Consider the following 17,416-nt stretch of genomic DNA (forward strand, 5'->3'; position numbering starts at 1 on the left):
AGATGGATGGTAGTGGAAGTGGTGCAATCATGTGAATATACTTAATGCCACCGAACTCAACACTGAAAAACGGTCAAAATGGTAAATACTATGTTATGCATATTTTATCACATAAAAGGAAAACATTTTAAAAAGGGTCAAGACCACATCCAGCACTGGTCAACATTTCATGAGGCAGTTTCTAGCAGGGAAATTTTTCTGGAGACTCCTCCCCGCTACATGCCACCGCGCCTTTTTGATTTGAAGGCCTGGTGTTGCTACCTTTGCATTTCAGTGTCCAAAGACCAGGTCAAAGGGAGAGTGGCAGGATACAGCCTATGTGGAATCAGCCTGAAAACAAGAATGGCTTTCCCTTGGATTGTCCACTTAAACAGGACAAGGGTTGTGTCTATAGAGTCAGTTATAACTCTGGGCACTGAAAATCCAGAGCTTCTAGCTGTTCTGAAATGTGCATGAAGAATCAGGAATTCCTCCCTGGCTTGATGTGGGTCTTAGTGAGACCTTCAGATCTTCTTTCCATAACCCCTGTGGATATGCCTTGCTGTATATTTTCTCATATCATCAAGTTATTGCCTGGTATCTAATACAGTGACTTGGTGAAGAGAATATTACATTTAACTAAAATCAAGAAAAGGTTCACCAAAGAAATTTATTTCTTCCCAGATATTTTACAAGGTTTTGTTTATTTGGTGGGAGTGTGGCTGTTCTGTTGGTTTTTATTTTATTTTATTTTATTTTATTTTATTTTATTTTATTTTATTTTTTTTTGCCTTTTTGTTATTTGCATATCAAAACCATTCATCAGGATATTTTAACAAAGAGATGGAACTGACAATAGAGTAAGATAAGGGTGGCTACAGAGATCTTCATAAATACCTTAGAATGTTCTGTAAAGCAAATTCCTTCCTTAAAAAAAATGCAATTACATTTCTTGCAACCCCGGAGGAATTTTGCTTAAGTGCAGTACATTGCTCCAAATGGAAAAGAAAGGGAAAATCGAGTGGAGACGCTTAAACCCCCAGCAGAATAACGATCAGTGTTAATGCTCTCTCACACCTTCTGCTCTGCCATTATTTCCACAGTTAAGTAGTTACCCAACAGCAGCGCTGACACCAGTACCTGTGCTCTTGCATCAAAATCTCGCTTAATGAGACCAACTTGTGTGTAGCAACTGCTGTTTTGAATCATTTCTGCAGACAAGATAAATTCATTATGTATAGTCATTGCATCTTTTTCAAATTATTAATTTGGAAACCTAAAAATGGCCCCCAGCTGATTGGAAACACAAGCATTCAGAAAGATGCAACGGCTGTTGAAGTTTTTGCCAAACCTTCTGAAAATAACACTTAAGTCTGGCTCTGAAAGATTTGGGATCTTCAGGAGAAATAAAACTTTATGTAACCGACTGTGCACGTGAAAAAAAGACACTTTGATTGTGAGCACTAACGGTAGATATGTTAGTATTTCAAACTTTTTACTTTTAAAGTATTCTGTCGATCATTGAGCCACAATTTCAAAGTTTTGCCACTACAGTTTTACTCTTATCCTATTAACTTTTAGGATATTACCTCTATCCTATAAATCTGCTTGGGGCACTCCTAGCATATCTACCTCCTATCTTATGCAGTAGCAATATACAGCAATTTACAGCTTCCCCTGATTTGAACATCAGAATACTGATTTTAAGCCTGTTTCTCCATATCTACATCCCCTACTTCCTTACTACTCCATTCATACCCTCTACTCCCAAAATAAAAGTAACTGAGAGACATGAAGAAGACTCGCAATGAAGAGGTGAGATGAGTTAATAGCATATTAACTGGAACTTTAAATGAAAGAGACACTTTTAATAACTAAGTCCATCTTCCCATAAAAGCAAAGTCTGACAGTCTTGATGAGAAAAAATGTCATCTTGTTCATGAATGGTTTAGTATCTTACCTGCTTCTGAAATCTCTGTGTGCTCAAAGGAAATAGATGGATTCTCTTTAAAGACAGAAATGAGATGACAATTTAGATGGTGTCATTGACTGACCTCCAGGAGAGATCAGGAATTGATTCCTAAACATCACTTGATAGTTACATAATGCATTGCTTGTGAAGAAAGAAAATCGAATAAAATATCCTAATAATGTCCTGGACTGGCCAAGAATGGAGTGGGGAAGAGAAAGGGAAGAGATACAGCTGAACTCACCTGAGAGTCTGTGTCGTCTTTTCAATTTTCATTAAACTGCTGAGAAGATAAGGAATATCAAGAGCTTTTTTAAAAAAAACATATTTTATTTCATACCTAATAAGAGCAGCTGCAGTCACAGGAGGACAATTCAATACAATAAGACTGAAACTCCTTTTAAAATCATTTTTGTCTGATTCCTATACATTGCATTATTATCTTTAGTCTTATTAACAGCTTCAATTGCTTTGATTCTGGGCTATTTTCAGATCAGATTCTCAATTCTGTCTTCAGGCTCCTAACATCAACGTAGGCCTTTGCCACTTTCTTTGTAGTAAGACCTTTTTTAAAAAATCTGGAATTTAAGTAAAGTGTGTTCCAAAGGTCTGTCAGGTGTAGCAGGCCTTTTGCTGAGCTATTTCAAATGGAAAATTGTTCCAAAAGCACCAAAATATTTTTTCAGCTTTTAAAATGTTTTTCTAGGAAACAGGAAAGGAAAGGAGAGCTCAAGGAATGTGTGTGCATGTTTGTGCGTGCACAAAATGTGCACATGAGAATACTGAGAAGGGAAATGCAGACGGGAAGTCATTTTCCCATGTTGAGATCAATGTTTATCACATATTGATAATCGATTCTACTGCCCCAAAATTATTTCTTGAAACTATACAATAGTGAATCTACATGAAACTTCCCATAAGTCACTACATCTGAGTTGACTGGACTTTGGCCCTCCAAAGTCTTATTAAGATGAACTGGAAAAGGTTACTGTTTCTATGGAAAACAAAAAATTTAAATGAAGTACTGAAGTTAGAAGTTAGTAATCAGCACAAAGCACGTCATTAGGCATCGGAAGCTGAAGCAGCTGGCATTCCATCTTCCTGGTCGTAGCCAGCCTGGAACTCGCAGCCAGCCCCTCGAGTCTTCAGCCTCAGGTTCCCAGATTATAAACTATTTCCAAACTGCCAGTTTGAATTTTTGACTTCCTCATATCCTCTCTGTTCTGAACAGTAATAATTATGATTTGACACTCTCCTCCCCATTCCCTTTGTTCTTGAAGTCCACGTGATGATTTAGATCTTTAATGATTTGCACTGTTGTTTGGGGATGAAAAACTCTTAGATTCAGTGATCCTTCCAGTTCTATTAGGATGTGATGATTCAAAATACCGAAGAACACAGGGGCACCTGGGCAGCTCAATTGGTTTGAGAGTCTGGCTTTGACTCAGGTCTTGATCCCAGGGTCCTGGGATAGAGCCCTCCATCAGGCTCCCTGCTCAGCAGGAGAATCTGCTAGTCCCTCTGGCTCTTCCCCTCCCTCTCCCCCTGCTCATGCTTGTGCTCTCTCTCTCTCTCCAATAAATAAATAAAATCTTAAAAAAAAATACAAAAGAATACAACAGCGTATTTTCACACAGAGCATTAATGTAAAACATCCAAAGTCCAGAAACAACCAGAATGCTCTAGTGCCTGTATCTCCTGCTACATAACAATAAAAATTCTGCATAGGCACAGCCTCTGCTAATTTTGATTCCAATCCATTTTCAATTTCTTCTTTTTTTTTCCCCTGAAGGAGAGTACGAATTTGGAAATATCAGAAATCAAGAAAGATATAAAGGTGAGATTAGAGGCGATTTTTATTTCCTCTTTTACTTTTCTGCGTTCCTCGGGTTCTCTTTAATGTACATCTATTACTTTTGAAATAAAAATAAGAAACCAGAGAAAGAATAAGATAGATAGTAACCAATATACAAAAGTCAGACTTCATCTGGGCCTATAGTTGCATTTCAGAAATCCAGGAAGATGTTAAAAATCAGGCATTTATTTCTAAAAATGGTAGCTCAGAAACTGAGAACATCTGATTCTATGTGGGAGATACTAGACTTAATAAGTCTGGTGTTTTTTATTTTTTTGTCTTTGAGTATTTTCAACTATATAGACAGTATTCTAATCTGCTTCACTTGATAAAGGACATTGACTCCAAAATCATAATTCTTTTGTTTTAATATGCTCCCATATTGCCACCTGACATGTTCTCTCTCTGGCTATAGTTTTTGATCTGTCAGTTTCTCCCTCCACTAGAATATTCCATTTATGACGCCAGGGACAATGTCTGTTCTGCTCTCCACCCTCTCTCAGCAGCTTGAAATGGTACATAGACCAAAGCAGGTGTTCAATACATGCTGGAGGAATGACCAAGTGAATGAACATTTACCTACTTAGTGTTGGAACTTGAAGAGGCAAAAAGACAGAAGGGCAAGACCTATTGGCAGGCCACCTAAATATAGATCCTGTTATATTGGGTGAGTTACTAGTTATTTAGTTTTGCAGACCATAACAACAAAAAAAACAAAAACGCAAAATAAAACCAGATTTTTGCCAGTGTATCAAATATAAATCAGTTAATAAAGCAAAGATAAATATTAACCATGTTCATGGAAGGCTGAAATATATGCCAGAATGTAAAGGTATTTACTGAAATGAGAACCATGTGGAACTATTATGCTAAGCAAGCATAGCTCATGAGATGTAAGCATCAATTACCTTTATTTTCGTCTTTCTCTGTCGCTTTAAGCCTGAATTCCATGGGTCTGATTCTTCTTCTGCTCCTGGATGAAGACTCAGAAAGGCCAAATGACTTCTCTGGCCATTTATAAGTAATAAATTAAAAAAAAAAAAAGTCCTACAGTCAGTTCAAATGGAAAAACACAGTCTCAGTTCAGTAATGAAGATGTCCAATGACATATAATAACCAACACTCTGACACTTCTCCCCTCCCCCAGCCTCCACTCACTCACAGGCTTGAAGCCTGATGTCCAAAGCAGATTGGGTCAAATTTTCTCAATTTCCTCTCCATGAGTTTCTCTCCTTCTAGCAGCAGGTTTGACCCTCCAGTGTTGGAGTAGGGAAAGGGAGGAGAGATAAGGGAAGCAGGCATACTCTTCCTGGAAAGTTACTGCAACATTATTTGGTGCCTGTTTGTTGTTTTTATTGATGGGGATAACAGCACCCCACCATTAAGGGCAATGGAGTTGGGGAGAGAAGAAGTAGTATGTCTGCATTCTGTTCCCTTAACAAAAGATACATAGGCAAGAGTCTCTCTTATGCCTGTTGCTTAAGAGTCCTAACTCAGCATCTCAGTATCTCTTATGGGTTGACTTGTGTTTTCCCAAAAAAGATAAACTGAATTCCTAACCTCAGAATGTGACCCTACTTGGAAATAAAATCACTGCAGATGTAATTAGGTAAGTGACGGTGAGGTCATACTGGAGTTTGATGGACCCTTAATTCAGTATAAATGGTGTTCTTATAAGAAGAGAGAACTTTGGACACAGAAGCACACTGGGAAAATGACCACGTGACAATGGAGGCAGAGAGTAGAGTTATGGAAAAGGCAAACAAGGATCCTTCCCTACAGGCTTCAGAGGAAGCATGATCCTACTGACACCTGGATTTCAGACTTCTAACTTCCAGAACTGTGAGAGAATAATCTTCTGTTGTCTTAAGCCATCCAGTTTGTGGTACTTGGTTACAGCAGCCCTAGCAAACTGACATAGCTGCTAGCAATCTAGTTCCATTTTCTATTCATACCTCAAGGTAGCCCTTTGGGACTGGACATAAGACAACCCCATGCTGGCTCTCACTTGTCCATGGTCTACTTCTTGTCTGGGCAACACTCTTGCATCCTTTACTCCCAAGAATTCTGGGAGGGCTATTATTTCCCAAACCACACTCCTTAATTCTGCTACCATATACCTCTTCAGCTAATCTCATGTGCCTTAGATTTCTCAGGTGTGACTCAGAAGCCAGTGTCCAAGGCCCACAGATTACAGAGGCTGTATTTCATGTTCTCCTAAGTTTATCTTTAAGGCACCTTTTTCTCCACATTGGCTCCAGAAACTCCTGAGTTTACAAAACAACTAGAAGAGACTAATGAGTCTTTGAATCCCCATTACAAGTTTCTATGATGGAGAATCTGGTTGCACCAGTTCTGTGTCAAGTGCCTACCCCACCAAACAATTTTGATCTAGGAGGCCAAAGTGGTATGCCACAAATATAGAACCAACCATCGTGGGTGGGGAGGGCTTAGAGAATGGGGCTATTGGTTGGGCAGACATACCAGGAAGGGGGTCACCTTAAATGGAGTAGAGTCAGGGCTTCCTGTTAACCATACAGTTCTGAATGTTTCCAGCCTTTTTGTATCTCTAATTCTCATTTCTTATATTCCATGCAGACACCATCCTTCTGTTGATATAATCTCTATGACATGGGGCTACTGCCATTGATTTGGCTATTGTCTATCTCTCTATATATCTCTAGGTAGCCATTTTGTCTTTCTAAAGTAATTTTGCATATATTTGATTTCATGCATTATTTCATGCATTAGAGTTGATATAATCAAACTAGACTTGCGGGTGGAGAGTAAGGGTTGGCACTTCATTAAGTTGCAAAACCTCAATAACATTTAGCAAAATTCAGTAGCTTTTATCCTCATTTATAAGAAAACTTTAACTCACTTAAGAATAAATTGCATCAGTGAATTTGTGATCTTATGAAAATAAATTATCTTTGAATTTCATAAATAATATATGTCATCTTAAGAACAAACCAAAATACACTTAGTGCACATTGACCTTAGAGTCTTGATTTACCTAGCATCTCAGTAAATCAGAGCAGGTGAGTTCACTCTTCTGTATCTCCATCCCTCATTTAAAAAATTGTATTAATCACCTGGTCATGTCTGTTAAAATTCCAATTCCTAAGACTTCAGATTTCCTGACTGAGAATCCCTGGGTCAGAGCCTGACAACCTGCATTACTACAAATTCCCCCAGGGAATTTCATCCCCTGTAAATATAAGAATTTCTAGGAGACAATTTGGTCCCCTAGCTCAAACATTCTGAGTCTATATTCCTAAATTAACAGTATTTCTAATTTAAAAGAATTACACATGTTTTCAGTGGCCCTCCAAATTTTCTGCCCAATTTTTTTCCAAAAAGGAAACATAATATTATTTTTTACACAATGTTCCCATGTTCTAGAAATAGTACATAACACTTGGAGTACAAGAAATTTGCTTCAAAAGGCACCTCAAGATGTGTACTGATTTGGGGGTAGAGGCAAGGGTTTGAATTCCAGCTCTCACATATACTAACTAGCTCTGCTTTCTTGGCAAATAACTTCATTTCTATTTTAGGGAATATTTTATCTATAGGAAAATGGAACCAAACTTTGTAGGTTGGTTATAAGACTGAGAGGTAGGTAGGATACTGTTGTGGTGATGAACAAGGACTCAAGAAGCAGTTTGGATCCAAATCCACACTTCATCACCTCACAGCTGGAGGACTTCGCATGAGCTCCCGTTCTCTCTAAACTTCAGTTTCCTCAGCTTGTCAAAGAGCAACCAGAGTCACGGAGCAGAGTCAGTATGGGGGATCATGTGAGTTAATATGTGTGACGTGCTCAGAATGGGGCCTGGCACATAGCAAGCTCTATCTAAGTGTTGGTTAAATTAGAAACAAGATTCTGTACATGACAGTGTTTTGTAACAAACTAACCAAATGTAAAGAATTAAGGAAAAAAACATGTTATTAATAATCCTGTTCAAAGCATTCAGAAAGTCAAGTAGCTCTTGAAATGTCTCTGAAGTCACAGTAGAAAAGAGCTTTAGAATCCATTTTCCAAATCATCAATTATCCCTTCTGCTGTCATAATTAATTCCTATTGTTATACTTAATAATGGCCAACATCATCATCTTGGGGTTATTGTTTTATTCTATTAAGCTATTTCATTACACTCAGACGGGCTGAGGGAATGTATGTAATTGACTTGTGAAAATTATTCAATTTGCAAAAGAAATTCATCCAACATGTAAGAGAATTGGGTCAAAGAAAAGCCACACTAACTAAATTAGGGGGCTTTTTTGCTTTCCCATTCTCCTAAGGAATATTTTTTATATACATCAACTGTATAGACAAGAAAAATGTAATTGAATTTTATTTGGAATTTTAAGGATGCCTCATTATCGAAGAAGCCCTCACCCTTTTCCAGAACAGAGTCATTGACACCTAGACCCTAGCATCATGTGTAGACTATGAGAAGCCTTAAGAAAGAGGGCCCTCGAGAGGGGAAGAAGGCCCCAGTGGGCAGCTGATACTCATATTGGCTGAATACTGACCTGAAAATGATGGCCTTAAACCAAAAGGTACTGAATAACCTTGAATTGGTGTGGTATTTCTTCCTCATCCCCATCTCCTCCCCTAACACCAGCAGGAGTAGGGGCTCAGGATAAAGTCGAGGTTTCTTTGAGTAGATAAATCTAACAGAGTCAAAAGTTTATCACATTTGTAATATTACCAATTATAGTTGTCCTGACAAACCTGTCGAGTAAATCGTATTATTCCCTACATTACAAGGGTTTTTTTTGTTTTTTTGTTTTTTTTTTTTTTTTTTAGAACATTCACTATATATCCAAAGAAGAATTGGAGGTAAGAAAAACACTATAAAATTGCTGCTTGATCTGAGCACTGGTATGTATTGACATTGTTGAACGTCAATAAATATTGTTTCAATATTATTGCTCACCTAAAGAAATATTTAAATAAATAATAAGTAAATTGAAGTGCTCTTAAATAAATCTTGCTCCTCTTAAATACTGCTCATCTCTATGGTTTTCATCTTTAAATAGTTATTTGAAGATGAAATGAATCCATGTGAACAAGACAGCTAGTACAGTTCTCAACGTATCATAAACGTTCTACCTTAGGTTCTCTTCATCTTTGGGGACTCTGGGGCAGAAGTTTTTCCTTTATGTCATATTTTGACAAGGAGCCAAAGCCACCTTCCTTATAATGCCATTGAGGCAAGAGAGTGAACAGATTAACCAGTTGTTCCCCAAAGATTGCTTTCTTTGCTCAGGTCCTGAGTCCCAGGTTGCTCTTGTTCAGGATTTAAGTCAAAAGCAGGGTCACTGTGATCACTGCCGAAAGGAATCACAGGGAATAGGAAGCCAGGAGAACTCTGGAATTGAGGGAATTTCACAGTGAATTTTCCATTTTTACCCAAACGTCAAGGTTCTATAAGACAGTTATTTTCCCATTGAGACATGGTTCCAACATATTTCTCCATTGGTGGTGTTTTGATGTTTTCTTTGTTTTTTTGTGTCTGGTTTGTGACTTTTATGCCATCACAGAATAAACAAAACCATGAATTATGCTTTATCTTGAATGAAGCTGACATCTTGTTTTGCACGGTGATGGGCAATTATAATTTTCTTCTTTAGGGCCTTGAAAGAACAGCAACGTTTGGTATATTCTCTTGGTACCCTCCCCACATCCCTCTCCTGATGCACCCATCCCCCAGCTGCTGTACAAATTGGTCGCTAACAACTCACAGCTGCACCCTCCCCTGCTACAGCCATTTGCCAGCAGCCAGCTGGACAGCATAGTTAGAGACGCCTGGGACATTCTACACCACCCCTTCCTAGGAGGAATCACAACCCCAAAACTGACTGATCCATTCATTTGGAAGCCCAGCCTGGTTTCCTCAAAATGGAATGACCATTCGTACTCTGGGGCCTCCCATGGGGTCAGGCTGAGGTGAGACAACTGGAAGAGCCCACTTTGCAATCTTTGTCATGCTTGTTTCTACCTTACACCACCTCCCTCATTCTCTTACATATTTCATCTGTGAGCAAGTCCCTCAATGAAACTGTTGCTCAAGAATCAGCACCTCAGCTTTTACCTCTTGAGAATGTGACTTAAGACACCTCAGCATGTGATCTTTTGAGAGAGCCATGTTAGAGAACGGGAGAAAAGAACTCATTGGGTTCAGTGTGAAATAGGCTTGGGTGGACATTCAGGTTATTACTGGTCAGAATTTGAGACAATTTATAGGTTTTTTTTAGCTGTTTCATTTTTCAGATGATAAATCAAAAGCTTTCTGACCTTAGCTAGGACGATATCCAGCCCACCAAGTAAAATCCAGTGTGCTGATAGTTGGAGAATGGAAATAAGGGTTTACCACCAATCTGCAGAAAATGAACAGAGCTTCCCTAACTCTCTCCATGGTGGGCAACTACCATGCAAAATGGGCAATAGACAATAGTGACAGAATGGCTACTATGCAATGGAGACATTCTCATTTCTTTTGAAAAAAAAATTTAAAAAGGAGAATCGGGCATCATATCACTTTTCATGCAGAATCCTAACTATTGGAATAAACATGCTTGTGGAACTTGGCTTTGGTTTTTACTGTGCTACATGCCAGCTACGTGACCTTGGATGAAGACACTGAACTATTGGCAGCCTCAGTTTCCTCCTCAGTAAAATGGGTCAAGTAGAGGAAATTGTCTTTGGGAGTAGAAACATAGCATTGGGGACTGTGGGTGGGCAAATTCCATCCCACCTCATAAATCTCAGAGTAGGAGAAAAGCTTTTTAACTGTCATAAATGTGAACTGACTGGGAAAATTATGTGAAATCAGCTACATAAATTGTATAACATCAGTCATGGATCCATTTGTTCTGTGACAGTGTAAAAATTGCAGATTTCCCTATTTTGAGAGAAAACCCTACTAGTCCCACATATGAGTAACCTGAGCCCCTCTACCACCTATTAAATTTCATCACACTACTTCCATGACTAAAAGTAGCAGAATGGTGGGACTCGAGGGGTCTTATGATCTCCCCTGGAATCCCTGGCAAGTTATTGCTGTCTTTTCACTATAACAACATAGATTCTTCAGGAAACATAATCCAATGTGTCTCCCCTTGGCCAAGCCACCTCTTTTGCTAGGCAAAACAATTTTCATTCGGGGTGAGAAAGAGGTGTGAAGACAGATTAATGGTTCCTATGTCTTACTGCATGTGCATGTGGTCAAATGGAAGTTCCAAGCACTGTGTTCTCACTGAAGTCGTGCCATGAATCATCTCTTCTGTTAGCTCTAAATATCTGATTCCTCCGTGCAGGCAGGTCAGCAATTCATGTTTCAAAGCCTTTACCAGGACTGTCTGTTTTTCTGTGCTGGAAGCTGGCTTAAAAGTTTACTTTTCTTCTCTAGTGTGAGCCTTGCAAAATGGTTTGTACTACTTGGTAAGAAGCACTGGGGATTCAGGAAAGATTTTAGCATCCGCATAATACTTACAAGTCATCCCACCAAAAACAAAAACAGGATGCAGAAGCTGATGAGCAGAGGAAGTCCTCGGACCTGAATTCAAATCAAAATTCACTACTAGCCAAATCTACTAGATCACATTTATATCAGGGCAACTGTAACATGGGCATGAGTAAACTTTAGATGCAAAAATCCATTCAACCAGTCCTCTTGGAATGCATTCTATAGATTCCATAAGCAGTGAGTTATTCATTTATCTATCCATTCCATCAGTAAGCATTCATCGGTCACTCCTACATAGCACTGTGCTAAGAATAGGCAACACAGAGTTAAATAAGACATGCTTTATTTCTGGGAACTCAAAGTCTCCTGGAAGAAACATATAAAAGAAATAAGTAGAACACAATGTCATAAAGGTCATAATAGGGATATGCACAAGGGCCTATGGGAATAGCCATTCTGCTTGGAAAGATCAAAGAAGGCTTCACTGGAGAAGTGTCATTCAAAGAGAATCATTAAAGGATGTATAGGTGTTTTCCAGATAGAGAAAGAGAAGAGTGCCTTCCTGGTAAAAAGAAACAATAAAAATCAAGGCAAATGACCTAGAAGTGAATGAACATTGGTGAGAGAAAGTAGAATAGTATGACTGTTTATGATGGGAGAGAGTGTGAAGAAGGGTCTTTTATGCCAAGCCAAGGATTTTAAACTTGATTCTATAAGTCATCAATAGCCATAAGGGGGGATTAGTGTGGAGGGACTTTTTTTAAAGTTTGGAAGAGACATGATCAAATCTGAGTTTTAGCAAGAGCACCCTGGTAGCTGCATGGGGGTAAATTGTACTAGGCAAAAATCTGAAAACAAGGATGAAGTAGGAGACTATTTCAGTAATGGGAGGGAAAGCTAATGAGAATGGGTATTAAGACTATGGCCATGGAGATAGCCACTTGCATGACCTGAGGGTGGGTGTCTCCTTAATTTTGCTTCCTAGGCTCCTCATCTACCTGACCCTATTCCATGATCTGTTGAAAAACCTTTATCTAAACCAAAAAGAAACCTAAGTAAGAGAGATGCAGCAAGAAAGAAGAGTGAAATGTGGGCCATCAACTTACAGACGAAAATCAAAATCATGAAAGAGGATGAGACCATCCAGGGAAAGATAATTAAAAAGTGAAGGTATTTTAAGAGCCCTGGAGAACCCAATCACTTAAAGATAAGCAAAGGAGTTTCCAGCAAAAGTCTCTTGAGTACCCCCTGGAAAGTAAACAACAACATCCCATTGATTCTGGGAAGAGGAGAGGGCTCTCTAGATTGACGGGGAATTCAAGGTTTGATCTGGAAGTTCAAGACAAAGATTCTGTGGCAGAGGCAGCCACAGAGCCATCTAGCTCTCAATATCCATTCTCCTTTCCCACGGTGATTCAATTTTATCTTAAGTGCATAGTCTCCAAGAATAAAAGATACATTTCTTAGACTTCCTTTCAGTTAGTATGGCCAGATAACTAAGTTCTGTTCAATGAGATATGAGTGGACAAGTTCTACACTGCTCTCTCAAAGGGAAAGACAAACTCACCCTTTTCCCTTCTTCCTTCTTCAGGCATTCTGGGACAGCAAACTTGGTGGCAAGCCATTCTGGACCATGTACCTGAGAGTAATCTGCTGAGAAAAACAGAGTAAGAAGATGGAGGAACCAGAACCTCTACAGACATTATTGAGCATTGCTACCATACCAACTACCCTTGTTAAGCCACTAACATGGAGCTGAACCTCTAACCAATACAATGCCAGGGTTACGTAGAATTCTTTAGAATCCTAAAGTTTTGTAAATCAGAGTGTTTATGGATGCGATCTCTAAAGTACAAAATTTCGTATCTGGTGTTGGGGTCTAAAGATCCTTCTTCTTCCAAATTCTGAGCCAAGTGAAAATAAGACAAAAGAGTAAAAGACAAAGAGACAAAAACATCACTGTAACTGCTGATAATGCAGAAGTTGGAGAATATGTAGCCCATACCTGTGGCAATTTGGCTTCCCAATGCTGAACTAAACACAATTACCCAGGATTAAGTATAATTATTCCACATTCACAGAGACAACTGGTCCACTCTAGACCTCTCCTACAGAGCTGGCTGGAAGTGTTACACTAGTGAAACTCCATCCACATGGAAAATCAGCAGGACTAGGGATGAAGCATTAGTGCCTAATATTCAGGTCCCACTGGGATGGCAAAAGATGCAATGGGAGGTCCATTCAACTTAGAAGCAAAATCTGTACAACATTAGGAATATCTGAGCTTAAAATTTACCAGTAATGTTGCATCAATGGAGTTTTCATAACGCAGGTAGTTCAGGCTTCAAAGTTGATATCAAATGGATAATCACAGCAATTCTACAACACTCCTGTAGCTTCTGCACAAGCTCATCACTTTGGATTTGATCATTACCGTTCTGGGAGATGGGAGGGTAAGGGCAACGATGTTTCCAGTAATGTTTTCCTCCTCACATTGAAGAAAGGACAGATCATTCCATAAGACCATGATTTTTATGCGGCTAGTCATTCCAACAAGGAAGGACCAGAGTTAATACTACGGCTAACTTATCACTAAATTATAAATTCCTGCAGTAAAGATGAGAGGACATGCAGCAATTTCCATCCATAGACTAAACCAGTCAGAGGAAAGATCAATGGTTCTCCATGGGAGGGTGTGCACTGCTCCTAGGGGGTGTCCAGAAATATTTGTGTTTGGGGGAGAATTTTTGGTTGACGCAAATGACTGGGGTTTGTGCTGACGTTTAAATCTCTTACATCACATGGGACACTTGCGCGCAATGCAAAAATCGCCCCATCTAAAATATAAATTGCACTGGTTTAGATGAACTTTACCTAGAAGACATCCCTTGTTGCAGCGCACATCACAATGTAGAAAAAGGTGAAGCAGAGCTCAGGCTTTATTATCCATATCTGCCTTCTCTGTGCATCTTACCTTAGTGTGAGTCTCTCAAAAATAGGAAATTTTAGAAGGCTAGGTCTGTAACTATTCCTGAGAACTATATCACAACATTATTAACCTGTGTTTACATGCAGATATTTGTTCATTCATTTATTCAGTAAGTATTCATTGAGCAGCTACTAGATGCCAGATACTGTTCAAGGTCCTAGGGATGTAGGAGTACTAAAAACACCCCTCTGATCTATTCAATATTGTTTTGAGGGAGATAGAATCTAAAGAAAAATGGTAAAATTCCTCATTGTGTTTAAATAAAGAAGCAGGAATTACGTAAATTTATAAGTAAAGGGATGCCTGGTTGGCTCAATCGGTAAGCATCTGACTTGATTTTGGCTCAGGTCATAATCTCAAGGTTGTAAGATGGAGTCCTGAGTTGCGCTCTGCCGTGGGTGTGGAGTCTGCTTAAGATTCTCTCTCTCTTCCTCTCCCTCTGCCCGTCCTCCTATGCTGCTCTTACACTTTCTTTAAAAAAAAAAAAATCATAAGTAAAAAGGGAAGTTCACCTTCATTTTATTTTTTTAAGATTTTATTTATTTATTTATTCATGAGTGACACAGAAAGAGAGAGAGAAAGAGAGAGAGAGAGAGGCAGAGACACAGGCAGAGGGAGAAGCAGGCTCCATGCAGGGAGCCCGATGTGGGACTCAATCCCAGATCCCGGAATCACGCCCTGAGCCAAAAGCAGATCCTCAACCGCTGAGCCACCCAGGTGTCCCTCATCTTCATTTTATAAATGGAAAAACTGAGATCCAAAGAGGTTCAGAGCTTGTTCAAGGTCACATGGTAGCACAGTAGAAGGACTGAGGCCCATAAATGCCAATTGACTGCAGTTTTTCCAGCATTTTATAGCTCGGCATTTTATTTCCATCTCTATGAAAGATGGCATCAAGACTCAGGAATAATAACCTCTTGACCTTTGTTTCATGAAGCTTAAACTTCCTCCATGATAATCCCCTCCAGTTACCCTTCCTAACTGGAAAGATCAATGGACAAATGGCAAGGTGAATGGTTATAAAGCAGGCTTTCTAAAAATTTTTAATAATTTCAACTCAACAAATATTTATTGAGTCCAACTCTGTGCCAGGTACTCTGAAGGCAGGTGCTAAACTGCTGAGCCACCCGGGGATCCCCCTGTGCCAGGTACTCTGACCCTGAAAAATCACTGAGAGACATTTCCACATCAGGATGAATCCCAGAGTCTTAGTAATAATAGTAAAAACAATAACGAACATGACTGCAGTTATTAAGCATGCACTCTACATAAGGAGCTGGACTCCTCATAAGCATGCATTATCTCACTTAAACCTCAGAACAACATTTTAAAATGGGTGCTACTGTCCACATGTTACTGGGGGAAATTGTGCTGTATAGGGAACATGTCAATGTCATATGTCTGAGATCACACACGTAGTAAGTGTCAAGGCTGAGCTTGAAGCCCAGGGTTTGCTGTCTCAAGCCGACATTGTTCCCATGGTTTTTTGATGAAAGCTTTCCCTCAAAGTTTTAGTATTCATTCTCACCAGCATTTCAGAAGCAAATAAACAGTAGCATATCTCAAAAGGGCTGGTTCAGCCAGCTTGCACCTGTCACACATCCTTGCGATCCTGGACTACCATTACTGCCCCCGAAGCAGGCATTTTTAACTGAGCCTGATTAGCCAGTAATCTCTTAGCCATATCATATTTATTCAACCCAATCTCTAGATTCTAAAACCACTGCGTACACTCTGGATCAGGGAACCAGAAGATATTCCACCAAAGACTTCATCTGTTTGGTTCCTGCTGCTTCTTCTTCAGACCTAAGTTGGCTCTTATGCCCTCATGCAACCTCCCTCAGAGCGCAATACTCTCTCTTCACAGCTTCACCCTCACGACTCCAACTTCCAATATCATTTATATGGTATGATTCATATTCCACCTTCTCCACAGAGAACCCTATCTCCCATCATTATGCTTACTCGATCCCATTTCATCTTATAAGGGAGCAAATAATATGAGAACTAGTGCTTCTAGTCCCTTCCTCAACTCCTGCACTTGCCCTTCCACAATGGAGTAGAAGAAACACCTGTCTTTCAGGGTCAGGGACAGACTTAACTGTGAAGCACCCCGAGTAGATCTGGGCAGAATGCAGGAGCATTGCCCTTTAGACCTACCTACCCCCAGCAGCCAGGCATAGTGGACTCAACTTGTACTTCCACTCACTTGTAGCAAATGGACAGAGCAGGGGTAGGCTCTGGGGGGTCTGGTCTATTCTCTAATCTACCCAGCTTCTCATGTTGTGCCTGCTTGTCTGGTTCATGGGCTATGTCCAGGAAGGAGGAAAAGAAGATTGCTTTACCCACTGTGCATTCTCAATGCATTTATGTGCATGGATGGGTCTTCCCCTACCTAGCGGAGGCTCATTGAGCAAAGAGGCAGTGTTGCATTGTGGGAAGAACACTGGACCAGGTGTCAGAAGACCCAGCTCTAGGCCAGGCTGTGCCTGGGAAGGTCCCTTCCCATTTTTAAGCCTTTGTTTTCTTATCTTTAAGATGGAAAAGGTAAGTGTCCATGTACTCATGTTCATCTCATGGCAGAATGGTGAGAGCTAAAACAAACAATGTACATAAGAGTAGACCATAAGGTGCCCTACATGCATAAGGGCTTACTATTATTATTATTATCATAATCATCATCAAACTTTTTTACTAATAGAAAAGGGAGCTCTCTTTTATTAAATACCTACCATGTGTCGGGTGCTTGAAATACATTCATGAGCCTCTTGAGATAATATCTTGGGTGTAAAACCTAGTGCAATGCTTCCCAAACTTTGCTGCACATTAGAACCAACCAGGGCTTTTTTTTTTTTTAAGATTTTATTTATTTATTCATGAGAGAGAGACAGAGAGACAGAGACAGAGACACAGGCAGAGGGAGAAGCAGGCTCCATGCAGGGAGCGTGACGTGGGACCTGATCCCGGGTCTCCAGGATCACACCCTGGGCTGAAGGCGGTGCTAAACCGCTGAGCCACCGGGGCTGCCCCACCCACGGCTTTTTAAAAGACACTGATGCCTGGCTTCCATCCCCAGACATCTGACTTAATTGGTATGTGGTGTGGCCTGGGCATTGAACATGGCATTGGGACTTTTAAAAGAT

The 17,416-nt window shown here is 39.8% G+C and overlaps 1 long non-coding RNA gene across 1 annotated transcript in view; it reads right to left on the reverse strand.

Annotated features, from left to right (window-relative positions):
* Positions 1–17,416, reverse strand: part of LOC140608844 (uncharacterized) — a 177,923-nt gene that overhangs the window by 132,873 nt on the left and 27,634 nt on the right. The window contains exon 2 of the long non-coding RNA XR_012010843.1: positions 12,852–12,934. This is a non-coding gene — a long non-coding RNA (uncharacterized lncRNA). The remainder of the gene's footprint in view (positions 1–12,851; positions 12,935–17,416) is intronic.

The sequence above is a fragment of the Canis lupus genome, chromosome 18, assembly GCF_048164855.1.
Source record: "Canis lupus baileyi chromosome 18, mCanLup2.hap1, whole genome shotgun sequence".
NCBI classification, from domain to species: Eukaryota; Metazoa; Chordata; class Mammalia; order Carnivora; family Canidae; genus Canis; species Canis lupus.